The sequence below is a fragment of the Medicago sativa genome, chromosome 4 (genome assembly GCF_051527215.1).
Source record: "Medicago sativa cultivar Bolivia chromosome 4, Bolivia_mono, whole genome shotgun sequence".
NCBI lineage: Eukaryota > Viridiplantae > Streptophyta > Magnoliopsida > Fabales > Fabaceae > Medicago > Medicago sativa.
The window spans coordinates 95,968,325-95,985,148 of record NC_140752.1 but is presented as its reverse complement, the minus strand read 5'-3'; the positions used below and the strand labels follow the sequence as shown (position 1 = coordinate 95,985,148).

Sequence of the window (16,824 nt, the reverse complement as noted above, 5' to 3'; positions counted from 1 at the left end):
CCAAGCCTAAAACAAGTGAAGTAACGGCTTTAGGGCCCAAATTTTTGTGTCTTAAAAATCGGCCTCCAATTAAAATAATATATAGACTCGTTCCATGTCATTGACAAAAAAAATCAATAGCATAGTGATAGACTACCTCTATTTTGTAGACAAGTCACAGGATCGACACTCACACTATGTCATTACAAAGTTCACTTTTTTATAGAAATAGAAATGCTTCATTTTTTTTTAAGGAGAAAATGCTTCATTTTTTATTGACAACATTCATTATACATACTTAATAAGTCGAGATTCATTATAATTTTTTTTATATCATCATTATAATTTATAGTTATTGTAATTCATCTTCATTATTGCCTCAAGAAATAAAATTAAATAACATGATAAAAAAACTTTATTATTATTTTGAAAAGGCCTCATCTAAATTTTCACTTTAGGCCTGAACATACGTTGGGTCGGCCCTGCTATTAGGTGAGGTAACGAGACACCTCAATAGACGTCGACCGAAAATATAGATAATTTGCATCTACCACCCAAATCATATTGACTAACACATCAACACATCTATTTGATTCCTCGTAAATATGCATAAATCTAACATTCAAATTTAGAGAAAGCAAACATTTAATCTTCCTCGTGATGCCTCATCCTATAGAACTTCCAATTTTGCAATTGTTGGTACTACGAACAACCACCTCCTAATTCACTTGTACAATCAAATTTGAAATATATTCACTCCTAATCATACTCAAGCCTTCATGCACGTCCATATTTATGCCATAAATGTGTTAGTTTTCCCCAAATTTTTAGTAAAATCGCACATTTTAAGTCCACCCCAGCTAGAAAGCCTGTTGCTACCTTTGGATGTTCCATCCGTATTCAAACAAAATCAACTGGTTATAGGTTTGGTTCTCTTGATCATACCACAATCAATCAACATGCTTAGTGTGATGGCAATAAGTCATTATAGATAGCACAAAATCACATATTGGTCGTTGACAAACACATAGAGAGGGTCACAGTAGTCTTATTGGTTACACCACCTCCATAACCAATAACAAGTTGTAGCCACTTCAATCCAATTACCACCATCCATCCGATCAATCTGGCTAAATAAATTGAGTTTGAATCAATTCACAATATCACACAACAACAAAAATAGCTCGATCGTCATCCTTTAAGAAGTAGCTAATGGACAATCTCTCAAGCCACGAAGTAAATTTTCATCCCAATTAGCACAATAGTTGCAACACGGCTCTCTCACACTTCATTTAGCAAGTAAGAAATTAGTTAATAGCATGTTGTGCATGGCTTACCAAATGAAGACTCAAAATCATTCTGCCACCTCATAACATGAGCTCAAAGACTTGCATTTCCCGTCTTCAATGACCATTTAAGTTTTATAACACATACCATAGTTATAACGGGTAAGCTACGTACAAAGACCCAAACCCTGTCATATGTTTAGGTAACGTTAAACTTTTCCACACAATAGTATGTGTTTCCCTTCCCTCTTCACTATCACTCCAATAAAATCATTGTTGAAGTTTCAAAAAATGGATGTACAAATATCATTTATCTTATTTTAGAATACTCTTTCAATTTATCTTATTTTAGAATACTCTTCAGTTCAGAATACTCATACACGTCATAGGATACACCAGGATAACCTGAATAAATGACTCGCCCAACCAAAGTCAATTGTTTAGCTTTCCATCCAGTTAAATGATTTTGAACCTTCTCTAATAAATAGCTAAAATAATGACGCGCAGGAGCTCTTTCTAAAGCTAGAACTTCAATTTAGTGAACTTTGATTTTGTCCTTGTATTTATTTTTTTAACCACGCAATATCATAAATTATTGTTTTTTACAAAAAAAAAACTATTGTTTTTGGTTTGTAGTGCTATGTTTTTATTTAAAAAGTGATGTTGCAAACTTTTAGTGATATGGCCTTGTGTGATTTGGCATACTTGTGTTGAGTGTTCATGTTTATGAGTCATATAAATCAAAATAAAATCAGTTAAAAGGGCGACATAATTCAAATTTAGGTCCAAAAATCTTCTCGCGTTCTTCATGAATTCAGCGTCACAGTTTATGATGTGGCATACTCGTGCTTACGTGTATGATGTGGCAAATTCGTGCTTAGTGTTTAGAAATTTTAAGTCAAAATAACGTAATCAAATGTATTCACTACATGAGTGTTTGTGTGATTCGGTTTAGTTCGATTTTGAGGTTAAAAGTCGTAAGGTAAAAAAAACAAGCGGTTTGGTTTGTTTCGGTTGACTTTTAGAATAAAATCCGAACCAAATCAAATCAAATTAATGTGGTTTGGTTTGGATCGGTTGGTGTAGTTTTTTTTTGAGACAATACAATTTTTTTTACAACATTAAAATCAAGTTAAAAAATATTTTCAGCAATGTTTTAAATTTTATCTAATATTACTGTTTCATTTTCAACTATAAAAATTTACCAACTACATAGACCAAACATAAAATGTGAACAAAAAGTAATCTTATTTTGCAAGAACTACAAAAGACTAAGATTTTAACATTCACTAAAAGTTCAAGTAGTACACAAATACATTTTTGAATTAAAAAGCAAAGAAGAAATTTATCAAAAGAAAAAATATATCATTTATAAAAGTTTTCATCGAGTTTCTATAAGTATTGGTTTAAGTGACATATATTTAATTGATATTTTTCTTATGTTGCGGTTTGATTTGGTTTGGTAAAATAAAAACCGCAAACCAAACCAAACCATATGGTTAAGTAAAATAATGATCTGAATACATCCGAACAAAATCCGTTTTTTTGCAGTTTCAGTTTAGGTTTGGTTCGGTTTGCAGTTTTTTTATTGAATTGTTTCGATTTTGAACACCCCTAATTCACACTATAATTTTGATTAGGAGTAATTTATTTTTCCAATTATACACTGGATTTTTTAAGTAAGAAAAAATACAATTAAAATTCCATAATAAATACAATTATTTTTCCAATATTGTAATTTGATTCAAGTCAGAATTACAGTGGGGATACATTTATTGAAATTCCTGAATTAGGTTATTGAAAAATTGGTTAATAAATACAATTATTTAATTACAATATTATTTCAAATCCAAATATAATCAAATCATACCAGAATTACAGTGTGGATACATTTATTGAAATTCCTGAATAAGGTTATTGAAAAATTGGTTAATAAATACAATTATTTAATTACAATATTATTTCAAATGAAATATAATCAAATCCTACCTAATGTTAAATTATAGTATACTATAAAAACGAAATAAAGTCAAGTATTTTTAATTTTTCTAATTTCCTAGAAAAAAAAGGTATTTTTCTAATTTTGAAAATGATAAATTTATTCTTAAATAAACACACTCGCGCATATATAAATGTATATTAGTTTTTGATGGAAGGAAGTTATGATCATTAAAAAAAATTATATTAGTTTAGTTTTTTTGACTAATTAGTTAGTTTTTTTTTTGAAGGACTAATTAGTTAGTTGGTTTGAAATTACAAATATGTCTACATCCATTTTTTTTAATAAACATAGCTTATTAACTCTTAAACCCTCTCAAAATGTAACCGAAAAAAAAAATAGCTGATTAGCTAGTTTTTTAATAGCTAACGAAATAATCAAAGTTTCTTTTATGAGAGAAATATCAAACATATGTGTCATTTTCGATGGTTGAAATTATTTCCATCTACAGCTATCACCGTCAACTACTACTTTTTGTGCAATCAATTAGTATTTAATTTATTTATTTATATGACTCAAAGGTGTGTATTTATCTGTAACAAAAAGAAAAACGAGACATTCTTACATGGTCACAAACATAAATGTATAGTGTTTGGGCACACACACATCACAACTCTTTTCCTCAAACTACTAAATCACTTTATTATCAATTTGTTTTTTGTTATTAAAAAAAATATTTTAATGTATGTGTGCCTAAACACTATTTATTTATATTTGTGTCCATAGTAGAATTTTCCAAGAAAAACAGGTGTGTCTTTATCCTTATTTATATGACTCAAAGGTGTGTCTTATTTACTCCACTTGCACACATATCTATCTCCTCATCCTTATCAATTTTGTTTTAGAATCACCAACACTTTACAACATTGTATATTCCAGAAACCAGAATGGAGACATGGTTCATCGTCTTAGTTTCTCTATGTGTGTGTTGGTTGATCAAAGCCACCCTCTCCATCACTACTAAGAGTGTGAGCCTCCCTCCTGGCCCTCCACACATACCTATCATCACAACCCTCTTATGGCTTAGAAAATCATTCACCCAAACCCAACTTGTACCCTTTCTTCGAACCCTCCATGCAAAACATGGTCCAATCATTAGTCTCCAAATCATTTTCCGTCGAATCGTATTCATTGCTGATCGATCCCTTGCCCACCATGCCCTAATCCAAAATTCATCTGTTTTCTCTGACCGCCCTATACCACTTCCCAATATCAATCTCATTTCAAGTAATCAACACACCATCAACACTGCTTCTTATGGACCTACATGGCGTACCCTACGTCGTAACCTTGCCTCTGAGATGCTTCATCCATCTCGTGCCAAGTCCTTCTCCGAAATTCGCAAGTGGGTCTTGCAAACCCTCCTCGACCGTCTGAAATTATCTTCAGAATCCACTGATTCGATCAAAGTTGTTGACCACCTTCAGTATGCAATGTTTTGCTTACTTGTTTTCATGTGTTTTGGTGAACGTGTACATGATGATAAAATCAACGACATCGAACGTGTACAAAGGGCACTTCTGTTAGGTCTCAACAAATTCAACATTTTGAATATTTATCCCAAAGTGACTCGGATTTTATTCCGTAAACGATGGGAGAAATTGTTGAAGTTGCGAAAAGATCAAGAAGATGTTCTACTTCCGCTAATAAGAGCGAGGAAGGAAGCCAAGGAAAGGAGATTGAGCAAAAACAATGTTGTTTCCTACGCAGACACTCTTTTGGAATTGGAGTTGCCCGAGGAGAAACGCAAGCTGAGTGAAGATGAAATGGTCAGCCTTTGTTCAGAGTTTTTGAATGCTGGCACAGACACAACCTCCACCGCGCTGCAGTGGATCATGGCTAATTTGGTGAAGCATCCACATGTGCAAGACAAAATTGTGGAGGAGATTAGAGAGGTGATTGGCGCTGATCGAAATGAAGAGAATAAGGAAATTAAAGAGGAAGACTTGCAGAACCTACCCTATCTAAAATGTGTGATTTTGGAAGGGTTGAGGCGTCACCCACCGGGGCACTTTGTGTTGCCCCACGCGGTGAAGGAGGATGTGGTTTTCGAAGGTTACTTGCTGCCTAAAAATGTGGTAGTGAATTTCATGGTGGCAGATATAGGAAGAGACCCTCGTGTTTGGGAAGATCCAATGGAGTTTAAACCAAAAAGGTTTTTGCAAGATGAGGCTTTTGATATTACCGGAACCAAAGAGATAAAGATGATGCCATTTGGAGTTGGGAGGAGAATTTGTCCGGGATATAATTTAGCTTTGCTCCATTTGGAATACTTTGTGGCTAATTTGGTTTGGAATTTTAATTGGAAGATTCCAGAGGGAGGGCATGTTGATTTGTCGGAAAAAACTGAATTCACCGTGGTTATGAAAAATCCACTGCAAGTTCATATTTCTCCTAGGATCTAAATTATGTGATGTGTGCCTGTACTCTTTGAGCAGGTATATATAATAGGGTTATGATAGAAGACACCTTTTGTGAAGGTGTCTTTTATCAAGTTACTCTATGGGCATTTGTTAAAAGACACCAACTACTTTTCATGAAGGTGTCTTTTATCAAAGTTATAACTAAAAAAGTGAAAATCACACCTTGAGGTGTGACTTGATAAAAGACACCACACTACTTTTTATGAAGGTGTCTTGTAACATAACCCTATATAATAATAACATTTTGATTCAGTTGTTAGTCGAAGTAAAATTAATGTATGGTGTTTTTTTCAATGTTGTGCAAAACCTACCTAGATGCTCGGCCTTGCCAACAATAGTGTATTCAAGATTATGTGCCATTACCTGCTTCTATGTGATCTCTTGGTTTGATGTTTATGCCTCAACTTTGGGGTCCTTGGTTTGATGTAGGTAAACGAGGAGTTTGAAAAATAAAAAATTATGTGCCAATGAGCGTGAAATGTTTTAAAAATTATCATCATCATCATCGTAAAAATAAATATGTCCATTGCTAAGATCTTAATTCTTTAGCATATCTAATAAAATAAATAGGTAATTGATGTTTGTCTATTGTTTTTGTGATATTTTTAAGCTTAATCAAGCAAATGTCTCCATAAATATTTAGAATTTCGTTTTTAGTCCTTAAAAAAATCGTATTTTTTAGTTTCGGTAAAAATTTCCGTTAACATTTTTAATCTCAGTAAAAAAATTTATCTGCATTTTTAGTTTCTATAAAATTTTCCGTTAACATTTTGGTCACTAAAGACGTGAAATGAAAATGTTAGAGGGACTAAAAAATGCAATTTTTTGACGGAACTAAAAACAAAATTATAAATATTTAATATGAAATAAAATATTCTTTAAGTAAATTCGAATTATATACGATTGTTTTGAAGTTAACTAAAACTATAACATAACATCTCAATTCATCACACTCTCAGAGAAGGTAACTAGAGTGCAGATTTTATGGCAAAGTTAGGGGCTGCTTCTGATATTGACATTGTTATTCACTCCTCTCCTCCATCTGATCTCATGGAGCTGTTAAGGACCGACGCTATGGGAACTTATTTCCCAAGGGCGTAGCTTTTTTCTCTCTTTTTTCTGTGTTTTTTTTTCCTGTTTTGCTTTGCTTTGTAACCAAAAAAACTATAACATAACATTGTATTAATTAAAAGAACAAAGAAGAAGGAGAGAAATAGAGAAGCAAGAAAAATAGAGTATTTTCATTATTTTATTCATGGTGTTATCTTACAATGTTACATGAGTCCTAATCATAGCATACAAGTGTTTAACTTATATGTATACAAGAGTATGGTATGTATAATGTTCCATTGACATGTGAAGTTAAGAGAAATACCAATAAATAAAAGATGAGAAATGTTAACGAGTATTTCTGAACATATTCTTTTTTTTTTAGTAATTCTGAACATATTCTGTAAGCATTTAAAATGATAAGATTTTATAAAGTTGTGAATTTATTTGATTGGAAATTGAAGTCTTTAATTTTTTTTAATTAGAATGTTTAAAGAGTGTATGAGATACTTGTTATAAGTCCTTTTTTAAATACCCCCTCTTGCATGAAATACTAGCAAAATTATCCAAATAAAAAAACTATTTGGTTCGAATCGGAATACACTTTAATTTTTATGATTTTTTCCATATTTTTTTTAAGGCAGATGACAATTTGTAGTATATGAGTAGTCTCGTATAAGCGGAGTGGTCCTACAAGTGACGATGCTCACCATCTCTTAAGTTGGATTAATCCACTCAAATATATAGGATATATTGGTCCCACCAGAAGCTCAGTCATTCTCTACTTCTTGTTGGACCGTTTGTCATTGCTGTATGAAGACCAGGGAGCAAGGATGAGGTCCCGTGTGTCTTCTTCTTCTTCTCTAAAAAACTATTTTCAGTTTTATTGAAAATAAATAAGTATGAGTAATTGAAAAGAAAAAGTATAATTGATAAATTCTACATAAAAAATTTATAAGCAATGAGAGAAAAAATGAAAGAAATTTTAAAAATTAGATCAGTTGTTCGAGGGTGGTCCCTTGTGTAGTAGGTATATGCGTCTTTTTGAATTAAGATTCATTTGGTTGGAAGTGGCAAAGGAGCTTATCAGCTTTGGAGGAGGAGCAGATAAGGGAGTGCGGTATATTATATTATTATCTAACATTTTTGGCAGGATGGTCTGGAAGACAAATGAGATTGAAATATAGATCCCGACAAAGGTTTACATTGTTGGAGGCGTCTACTATATGCTGCCTATTGTGGAGCACGTTGATCGTTCCCGACATCTATGATTTAGTTTGGAACAAAGTGTCTCTTTTGAAGGTTTCTTTGTTTGCTTGACGGTTGTTCGAGTGGTTGTGGGAAAGAGGAAGTGTTGATCATATGTTTGTGGGATGTGGGCCATTAATTCGCATATTTACGACTATCTTATTCAATTTGGAAGCTTAGCAAGTGTTTCTATAAAAATGATGTCTTCGGTACATTTGATTTGGTTGACTTTTGTACGAGTTCTTTGAAAGGAAATAAATTGTCGCATTTTTCAGCAAAATCAGTTGGTATTAGTTATTACATCAGCTCTGTAATAAAGTTTATTTTATGAATGTACCGAAGATTGCAAAGCTTTGTAATTAAGTTATTGAAACGCAAAGAATTGATATGGAGTAATTGATTTCTTTTAATGGCGGCTATTAAGAGAAAATAAAATGAGACATTGTTATTTAATGACTTTTATGCTCAATAAAATTATTTCCTTTTTTTAGACAATAAAAACGTTATTCATTTCATCCATCCTGTCACTTTCTCCCTTCCCTATCATCAGGTTTATTACTGAGTTTATTATGGAATTTGATGTTCATTTTCTTCATTTTTTGCAGCTTCATATTAATTGAAGCGATAATTGTTTCCGGAATATCTTGAAAAGTAGTGTTAGATACAGACACTTTCTTGCATCAGAGGTTTCTTCATTTCTTTTTTTATTAAAAAAAATGATTTTATGATTTAATTTTAGTTCATGACTGTACTTGATTGATTAATGTTTAAACCTTAGGAGACTATGCAATTATGTACAGTTTTTGTGTTTGGTTACTTTATTATTTAGGTTCTTGTATATTGTTTACTAGAGGATCAAGAAAGCAGTAGCAAGCTAATTTGTTCGGTTACTAACTGAACGAAAACAAGTTGAAGAATCCAAAATGACGACGCCAACAGAAACATTCTTGAAGGATTACAAAATTCCCGATTACTACTTCGAAACTGTATGTTTATAGGAGTTTTTAGATTATGTTTCGTTCACACTGTCATTGACAAATTTAATTTTTTTTTTTTTTTTTACATTTCTTTTGTCCCATGTTGCATCAAACAATTGCAGGTGGATCTAAAATTTTCCTTGGGAGAGAAGACAATAGTTAGTTCTAAAATTTCCGTGTTTCCTCGTGTCGAAGGTAGCTCTTTATAGTTCCATTATTTACTTGTAACTTTTTATATATGCAGTATTAGTCATCCTATTTTATGAAACAGGTTCTACTCCCCCGCTAGATTTAGATGGACAAGAATTGACTTTAGTTTCAGTTCATATTAATGGCAAGGCCTTGAAGGTATATATATATATATATATATATCTTTGAACATCTGATGAAATTTCTTTGCCATCTTGCTAGTTTATCAAGCAATGTTGTTTACTTTATATTTCCTGATTTCATTATGCTGAATATTATGAATTTAATTGTATGCTTCCTATCTGAAACCTTAGGCGTTGTTCACTTCGGAAACACTTGCATGAGTAGCAATCATGGATGATTGTAGTGTTGAGTATAATTATTTTAAACATATTCTCTTATGTTTATCTACAGGAGGAAGATTATCATTTGGATGCACGCCATTTAACAATACAATCACCTCCTAGTGGTAAATATGATCATGAAATTGTAACCGAGATTCTCCCACAGAAAAACACATCATTGGAGGTAAATGAAATTTTCTGGTTTTTATAATTGTATTATTTTCTGCTTCAGTCACTTCAATTCAGCGTTTGAACAGAGGGGGCGGGGGATGTGCTTACTTACTATGAATTTGATTTGTGGTAGGGTCTTTACAAGTCATCTGGGAATTTCTGCACTCAATGTGAGGCTGAAGGCTTCCGTAAAATTACATTTTATCAGGTTTGCATCTTAGAGAAGTTATTGTGATGATCAGATCTTAACTTTCTTAAAATTTATTTCCACATCAAATTAATGTATCATAATAACCTTTCATCCAACAGTATCGGCCTGATATAATGGCAAAGTATACGGTTCATATTGAGGCAGAGAAATCACTGTATCCAGTATTGTTGTCTAATGGAAACCTGGTTGGACAGGGTGACTTGGAGGTGATCTTTTGTTGAATTGCATAGTTTTCATTGGTGGTTAGTTCACTATTCATTGACATTAATTATGTTTTCTGCAGGGCGGCAAACATTATGCTGTTTGGGAGGACCCTTTCAAAAAGCCTTGTTATCTGTTTGCCTTTGTCGCTAGGCAACTGGAGAGCAGAGATGACACATTTACTACCCGCTCAGGAAGGAAGGTGTCCCTTAGGATCTGGACGTCTGCAGAGGATATACCGAAGACTGCACATGCTATGTATTCTCTAAAATCAGCTATGAAGTGGGATGAAGATGTCAGTCATTATTTGGTTTTCACTTTTATTTGATCAGATTAGCTATTGAGATTACAAATACACGGTTTCAGATTCTGAAGAATTTTTCTATCTCTTTGTATGTGTTGCAAACAGGTTTTTGGACTTGAATATGACTTGGATCTCTTCAATGTTGTTGGCATCGATTTTAAAGCGTAATTGTTGTCTACCCTTTGTTTTTGTGAATTTCTTAATGTAGCTTTGCATTTATTGCGAGCACTTTGTACATTTTATGAGATGAGATTGCACGAAGAGATTAGGTTGCAGAAAGTAATATTGTTTTCTTGTTTTGTAATGGTAAGGGGCGCCATGGAAAACAAAAGCTTGAATGTATGTCTCCTCATCTGCTTGTCTTGGTGGGCTGTTTGCTAAACCCTGCCATTTTTACTTCCTTTGACTTGTTTGTAGATTTTCAATTCCCGGGTTTTATTAGCTTCTCCCGAGACTGCTACAGATGCAGATTATGATTTAATATTAGGAGTTGTTGGTCACGAGGTTTGTAACTATCACATTTCAGTAAATGTGGGGGATCTTTAATTTTTGAAACATTCAACTTCATTGGCTTTTGTTAATTGTAACTGAAGCTTATTTATTATCTATTATGCAGTATTTCCATAATTGGACTTGCAACAGGTGGTGCTTCTGATATTCTTGTTGTCCTTTCAACTAAGGGTTTTATATGCTCTTATTATTGGTCATTTAATTTTATAATGCTTCAACAGGTGGTGCTTTTTTACAGAGTGACATGTCGCGACTGGTTCCAGCTTTAGCCTGAAGGAAGGTCTCACCGTTTTTCGTGATCAGGTACCAACTCTTGATCTCAGTTGCTATGCTTCAATTGGAGCATTGCCAGTAAATTTCATCCACTGAGTATTTTAATATAACGAGCTGCTTTAATTATCGGCAGGAATTCTCATCTGACATGGGAAGCCGCACTGTAAAGCGTATTAATGATGTTTCAAGACTTCGAAATTACCAGTTTCCAGAGGTTACTTATCCTTTTCATTTTCCATTTCTAATTATTGCTTTGTTGAGTTCTGTTTTCGTGGATTTCATGTCTCGATGTTATTTTTAACCTGTATTGTCATCATTATTATTATAATTAATACTTTTTACTATTCTTTAACTAGAGTTCTCAGATTTTTATACTGATTTACCAGGATGCAGGTCCCATGGCCCATCCGGTGCGGCCACACTCTTACATCCAGGTTAGAATCTGGATACCCCCCCAACCCCTTGATAAATGCCTTATAAGTTTGTATTCATATTTTATTTCCTCCTTGGCAGATGCGCAACTTCTACACATGTAAGCTTCTTTATTTTTACAATTTCAGATTGAGTCAATATCATATTTGAAATTTTGAAATTTTACTCAACTGTATGATAATTTCTTGTTCTGTTGTTGCTAATTTATCTATTATCTTGACAACCTTTCATGGTTAATTTCTGATGCGACCGTGTCATGAATGTTAAAATACAGTTACGGTATGTTTGCGGTTTTTGTTTCAGATTTAGACCAGCTTGGTTCAGTTTCTCTCACCAAGATGTGGACATGTTCATAATGATACCTTTTTTTGTAGGTCTATGAGAAGGTGTGATATTTACTTCTAAAATTTTCAATCCCTCCATCTCCATTAGTTTCTCGAGCAGATTGTTCTTACGACCTATGTATCAGGGGGCAGAAGTTATTCGAATGTACAAAACCTTGTTGGGGAGTCAAGGTTTCCGAAAAGTAAGATTGGTTGTTTATCCAATGCCTACATTAATCGCGTCCTTTCAATGTCATGCTACTAGCAATCTGATGTGCTTAATATAAAATTGAACTCACATAGATTCTATGTACTTCAGGGCATGGATCTTTATTTTAAGAGACATGATGGGCAAGCCGTAATGTGTGATGATTTTTACGCTGCCATGAGAGATGCAAATAATGCAGATTTTGCAAATTTCTTATTGTGGTTTGTATTTTGGGTTTTCTTTTCTAGCATTATGCTAATTTCATACTGATCGATCAACTAATGGACAGGTACTCTCAAGCTGGGGCTCCTGTTGTCAAAGTAAATACTTCTTATAATCCAGAAGGACGTACATTTTCTTTGAAAATTAGGTATACGAACTTTAACTTTTCATTCTTTTTGATTGGGTTGAAGGTAACCAAATTTTGATGGGGACATTTTTAAAAATATTTGGATGCGCAACTTCTCCAGGGCATTTATTTATCTCTGTTAACATGTTTGATGGGGACATTTTTGCAGTCAAGAGATACCGCCAACTCCAGGGCAGTAGGGTTAAGGAACCCATGTTCATTCCTATTGCAGTAGGTCTGCTAGATTCAACTGGGTAGGACATTCCTCTTTCCTCTAGTTATCATGACGGGGCTTTGCAATCTGTTTCAAGCAATGACCAATCAGTCTCTACTGCAATCCTTAGAGTCACTAAGGTGGTTTGAAACTTTTCTTTTGATATGAATTTCTCATATGTTTTAAGCAGCTCTCCAACAACAGAAGTTTTATGTCCCGTGTTGACAACAACATATCTTCCAAATTTGGAAAAATTATATTACTACATATCAGTTAATTATATTACCATGTCACATGTCCCTTCACTCGTCAAAGTTTCTGAAAGAAATATCTTACTATTTTTGTTGAAATGTTATAAAATGTCGATCATGGTGGTGAGCCTTTTCATCATTCATGTGAATGACAAATTTATTTGTATTCACTGCAGAAAGAAGAAGAGTTTGTATTCACTGATATCTTTGAGAGGCCTGTTCCATCTTTGTTGAGGGTATACAGTGCTCCTATTCATCTTGAATCTGATCTCACTGATGCTGACCTGTTTTTCCTATTAGCCAACGATTATGATGAATTCAACTGGTTTGTGTTTTTCAAAGTTGCATTTTGTTATCTGTAGAAAACATTGGATTTTTGTTCTTTTTGATTTGGTAGCATAGTGGAAATTCATTTACAACCTTGTTTAAATTATGTAGATGGGACGCTGGACAAATTTTGGCACGAAAGTTGATGCTAACCTCGGTGGATGATTTCCAGCATAACAAACCATTGGTTCTGAATTCCTGTTTTGTTGATGGGTTCAAACGTATACTATCTGACTCAAGTCTGGACAAAGTATGCTAAGGAACCTGTTTTAAGTTTTTCAGTTTTTTCGTGTGGGATTTTTTAGCATTTGATTGCATTGATCGGACATTATGCTCTTTTATTATCTAGGAATTTGTGGCTAAGGCAATAACTCTTCCTGGTGAGGGAGAAATAATGGACATGATGGAAGTTGCATACCCTAATGCTGTTCATACTGTTCAGTCTTTCATCAGGAAGCAGCTTGCGAGTGAACTGAGATCAGAGTTCCTTAATATAGTAATGCCTTTTTGTCTGAAGCTGCCTGGAATTATTAAAAAAAATAACTTCTACTCTTCCGTATATGAATCTCTTAATTAATGTGTATGTTTGTTTACCTTTTTGCAGGTAGAAAATAATAGGAGCTCAGAACAATATGTGTTCGATCATTCAAACATGGCCAGACGAGCTTTGAAGAATGTTGCTCTTGGTATACCTTTTATTATTCTAGAATTTGCAATCTCTGTGTGTCTAAATCAGACCACATTCACCTCTATGTATAAAGCATTTAGAATAAATACAATAATGCTAATTGATATAATTTGCTATTAAAATCCTTAGCTATGATTTTAATCATATAATAAATAGAAAGGTTTTATATATTTTTTTAACAATTTTACATACAAGTTTAATTTTCATTCATGTTGGTAGCAGGTCATCTCTAATTTTTGTTTTTCTCTGATTGGTAGCTTAACTTGCATCCCTTGAGGATCAAGAATTCACGAACCTAGCACTTCAAGAATACAAAACTGCTTCAAATATGACCGAGCAGTTTGCAGCATTGGCTTCCCTATCTCAGAACCCTGGTAAAACTCGTGATGATGTTCTTGCTGACTTTTATGACAAGTGGCAGAATAATTACTTGGTAAATATCCATCTCTACGACTATTTTGAAGATAAATATTGATATTATTCTGTTAGGATTATGACGCTGTTCAATCTTTTTAGCCGATTATGTGTTAGTCGTAGTTAGCCATGTTTCCTCTATTCTATGGCAACATATCATTGTTAGTAAGATGTAACTTCTTAAGATGATAGTGATGCTTGATTACACACTCAATGTGCACTTTCACAGCTATTTCCCAACCATTATTATGAAGAGAAGCTCTCCTCCTTTTTGGCACATTATCTAGGATGAGCACCATTCCTCTCTTGACACCTATAGCTTTGCAAAATATTTTATGTTTTGACTTGCTGACTGCTATTGCAATTTCTTGTACTTGCCTCCCCCAAAAATATGCACAGTTCCGTTTTTTATTTATTTATAAAACTGCTCTGTCCAACCTGTGAGTTTGTGTTATTACATAGTGGAGTATTTTAGATTGATAGTGATCTTCCTTTCCAGGTACTGAACAAATGGTTTTTTCTTCAAGCAATGTCCGACATTTCTGGTAATGTTGAGAATGTGCAGAAACTGTTAAACTATCCAGCATTTGACTTGCACAATCCCAACAACGTGTACTCTCTCATTGGAGGTTTCTGTCGGTCACCTGTGAACTTCCATACAAAGGATGGGTCGGGCTACAAGTTTTTGGGAGATATTGTACTGCAACTTGACAAAATAAACCCTCGGATCTTTTCACATTACCCGTCTTTAAATTATGGGTTCTTCTATTCACATGTTATATATAAAATTTGCGTTTCACCTAAAAGCTTAAAATTTTTTTGGGATAATTGGCTCATAACATTCTTTTAAAAAAAAAAAGTTAAATATCAAAGAAAATGCTCGTTCTTTTGAAGACTGAAAACACGAAAGCATATGAAGAGATTAGATTGGTTCCCTTCAATGCACGCTTAAAGTAATTTTTGCATTTCTCGTGTCTTTCATAATCCGTGTTCGTTATCCATATCTGAAGCCCAATGGCTCTAGCATGAAACAACATAAAACTTTCACATGCTTTCATCTAACCACTTGCTTATTCTGTTTAAGAAAACGTTTCGTTTTTTTTTTTCTTTTTCATTTTGTTTCTTGCTTAAATTTTTTTATGTGAAAACAAAATTGTTTGCACTGTTGGCTATACAAACATTTACAATAAATGAAATTGAGTGAAACCAACGGGTGGTTTTACAATAAAAAATGAAGGTAGAAAACATTTATAAAATATTTTGGGAAAAATTAGTTGGTGACAGTGTGTATTGTCAGTTAGATGGTCCTTATGTTGGATTGGATTTTTTCTACTGCAGACTGCCTCACACATGGTGTCAAACTTCTCAAGATGGAGGCGTTATGATATATCAGACAAAAACTTGCAAAGGTAATAAAGTTATTATTTTGCTACATTAGCTGTAATTTTCTTAAATTATTATTGAATAACATAATTTTAATTCTGGCTGTCATGATTTTCTTAAAATAATTGTTATATTGTTGCAGGCCCAGCTGGAGAAGATTGTGTCTACTAATTGCTTCAAAGAGCTTAGCTGCTTAAAGTGCCAATGGCCTGTAAGAAAAAGTACCAAGCTGTGCCTTTCAACCTGTTCTGGCTTATTTATACGTGATCCAAATATCTTGTACATGCTTTCCGCCAATGGTAGCTGTTCACATGCTGCATGTCTTGTATTGGAGTGGTTTCCTTTACTTGAGTTTTATACAGATCATCCAAGGATGTATAATGCAAGTTTACCTTTATTAGTTTTCTCGGGGTTTAGCATTATAACAAAAGTTAGACTGTGATAACTATGTTGTTTTTTATTTTTTTTATTTTTATGAAACCTCTGCAGTCATGTTGTTGATATCATTAGCAAAATATTTCTTTATCACTTTTAATCGAGGATTAGAGACAATCAATAATGTTTGACAGCAACAGAACATATGTGTATCGATCGAAATCATATTTTATAGGAGGCACAATCACTACGGTATTCTTTATATTGAATCCAAACATACACGCTGAAACAGCATTCGTTGGTACCATAGTTCTACCTTTAAATAGGTTTTTTATATTAAAAAACCATTGTCAATCACAGCATTCATCTACTGCTGATCACTCCGGTCACCCGGATCTTTGTTATGAAATAGGTCTTGAGATTTGTTATTTATTCAGCTTATTATGGCGGAAAGCGGATTTAAATAGGAAGAGAACCTCTAAACTACTCATGCATCAATTTCATGGTACTGGAGCGTACCTTCCATCATGATAAATCTGTAGAACATCGCACATTTAACGGCTCACATAACTCGCCCAAAGTGGGGAGATATGAAACACTAGTTCACACTAGACTTATAAGTATATGAACCTGTGTGCAAGCTTGGTCTAAATTTTAGATTGTTGCTACTAAGATTGTAATTTTGTTAGAGTTAT

At 33.5% G+C, this 16,824-nt stretch overlaps 2 pseudogenes across 2 annotated transcripts; both read left to right on the top strand.

Moving 5' to 3' along the window:
- Window positions 1–4,059: 4,059 nt before the first annotated feature.
- Window positions 4,060–5,714, top strand: LOC146934195 (cytochrome P450 89A2 pseudogene; annotated as a pseudogene). The gene has a single exon (XR_015007683.1). The product of XR_015007683.1 is annotated as a cytochrome P450 89A2 pseudogene (transcript).
- Window positions 5,715–7,574: 1,860 nt separating this feature from the next.
- Window positions 7,575–16,331, top strand: LOC146934194 (puromycin-sensitive aminopeptidase-like; annotated as a pseudogene). The gene is made up of 30 exons (XR_015007684.1): window positions 7,575–8,671; window positions 8,815–8,971; window positions 9,085–9,157; window positions 9,234–9,310; window positions 9,566–9,679; window positions 9,800–9,874; window positions 9,976–10,083; window positions 10,161–10,373; window positions 10,488–10,546; window positions 10,694–10,721; window positions 10,800–10,886; window positions 10,999–11,024; window positions 11,131–11,195; window positions 11,299–11,379; window positions 11,552–11,599; window positions 11,679–11,697; window positions 11,872–11,876; window positions 11,972–11,983; window positions 12,067–12,123; window positions 12,240–12,349; window positions 12,418–12,498; window positions 12,647–12,831; window positions 13,119–13,267; window positions 13,381–13,519; window positions 13,619–13,765; window positions 13,874–13,955; window positions 14,215–14,390; window positions 14,871–15,108; window positions 15,720–15,780; window positions 15,897–16,331. The product of XR_015007684.1 is annotated as a puromycin-sensitive aminopeptidase-like (transcript).
- The last annotated feature ends 493 nt before the right edge of the window (window positions 16,332–16,824 follow it).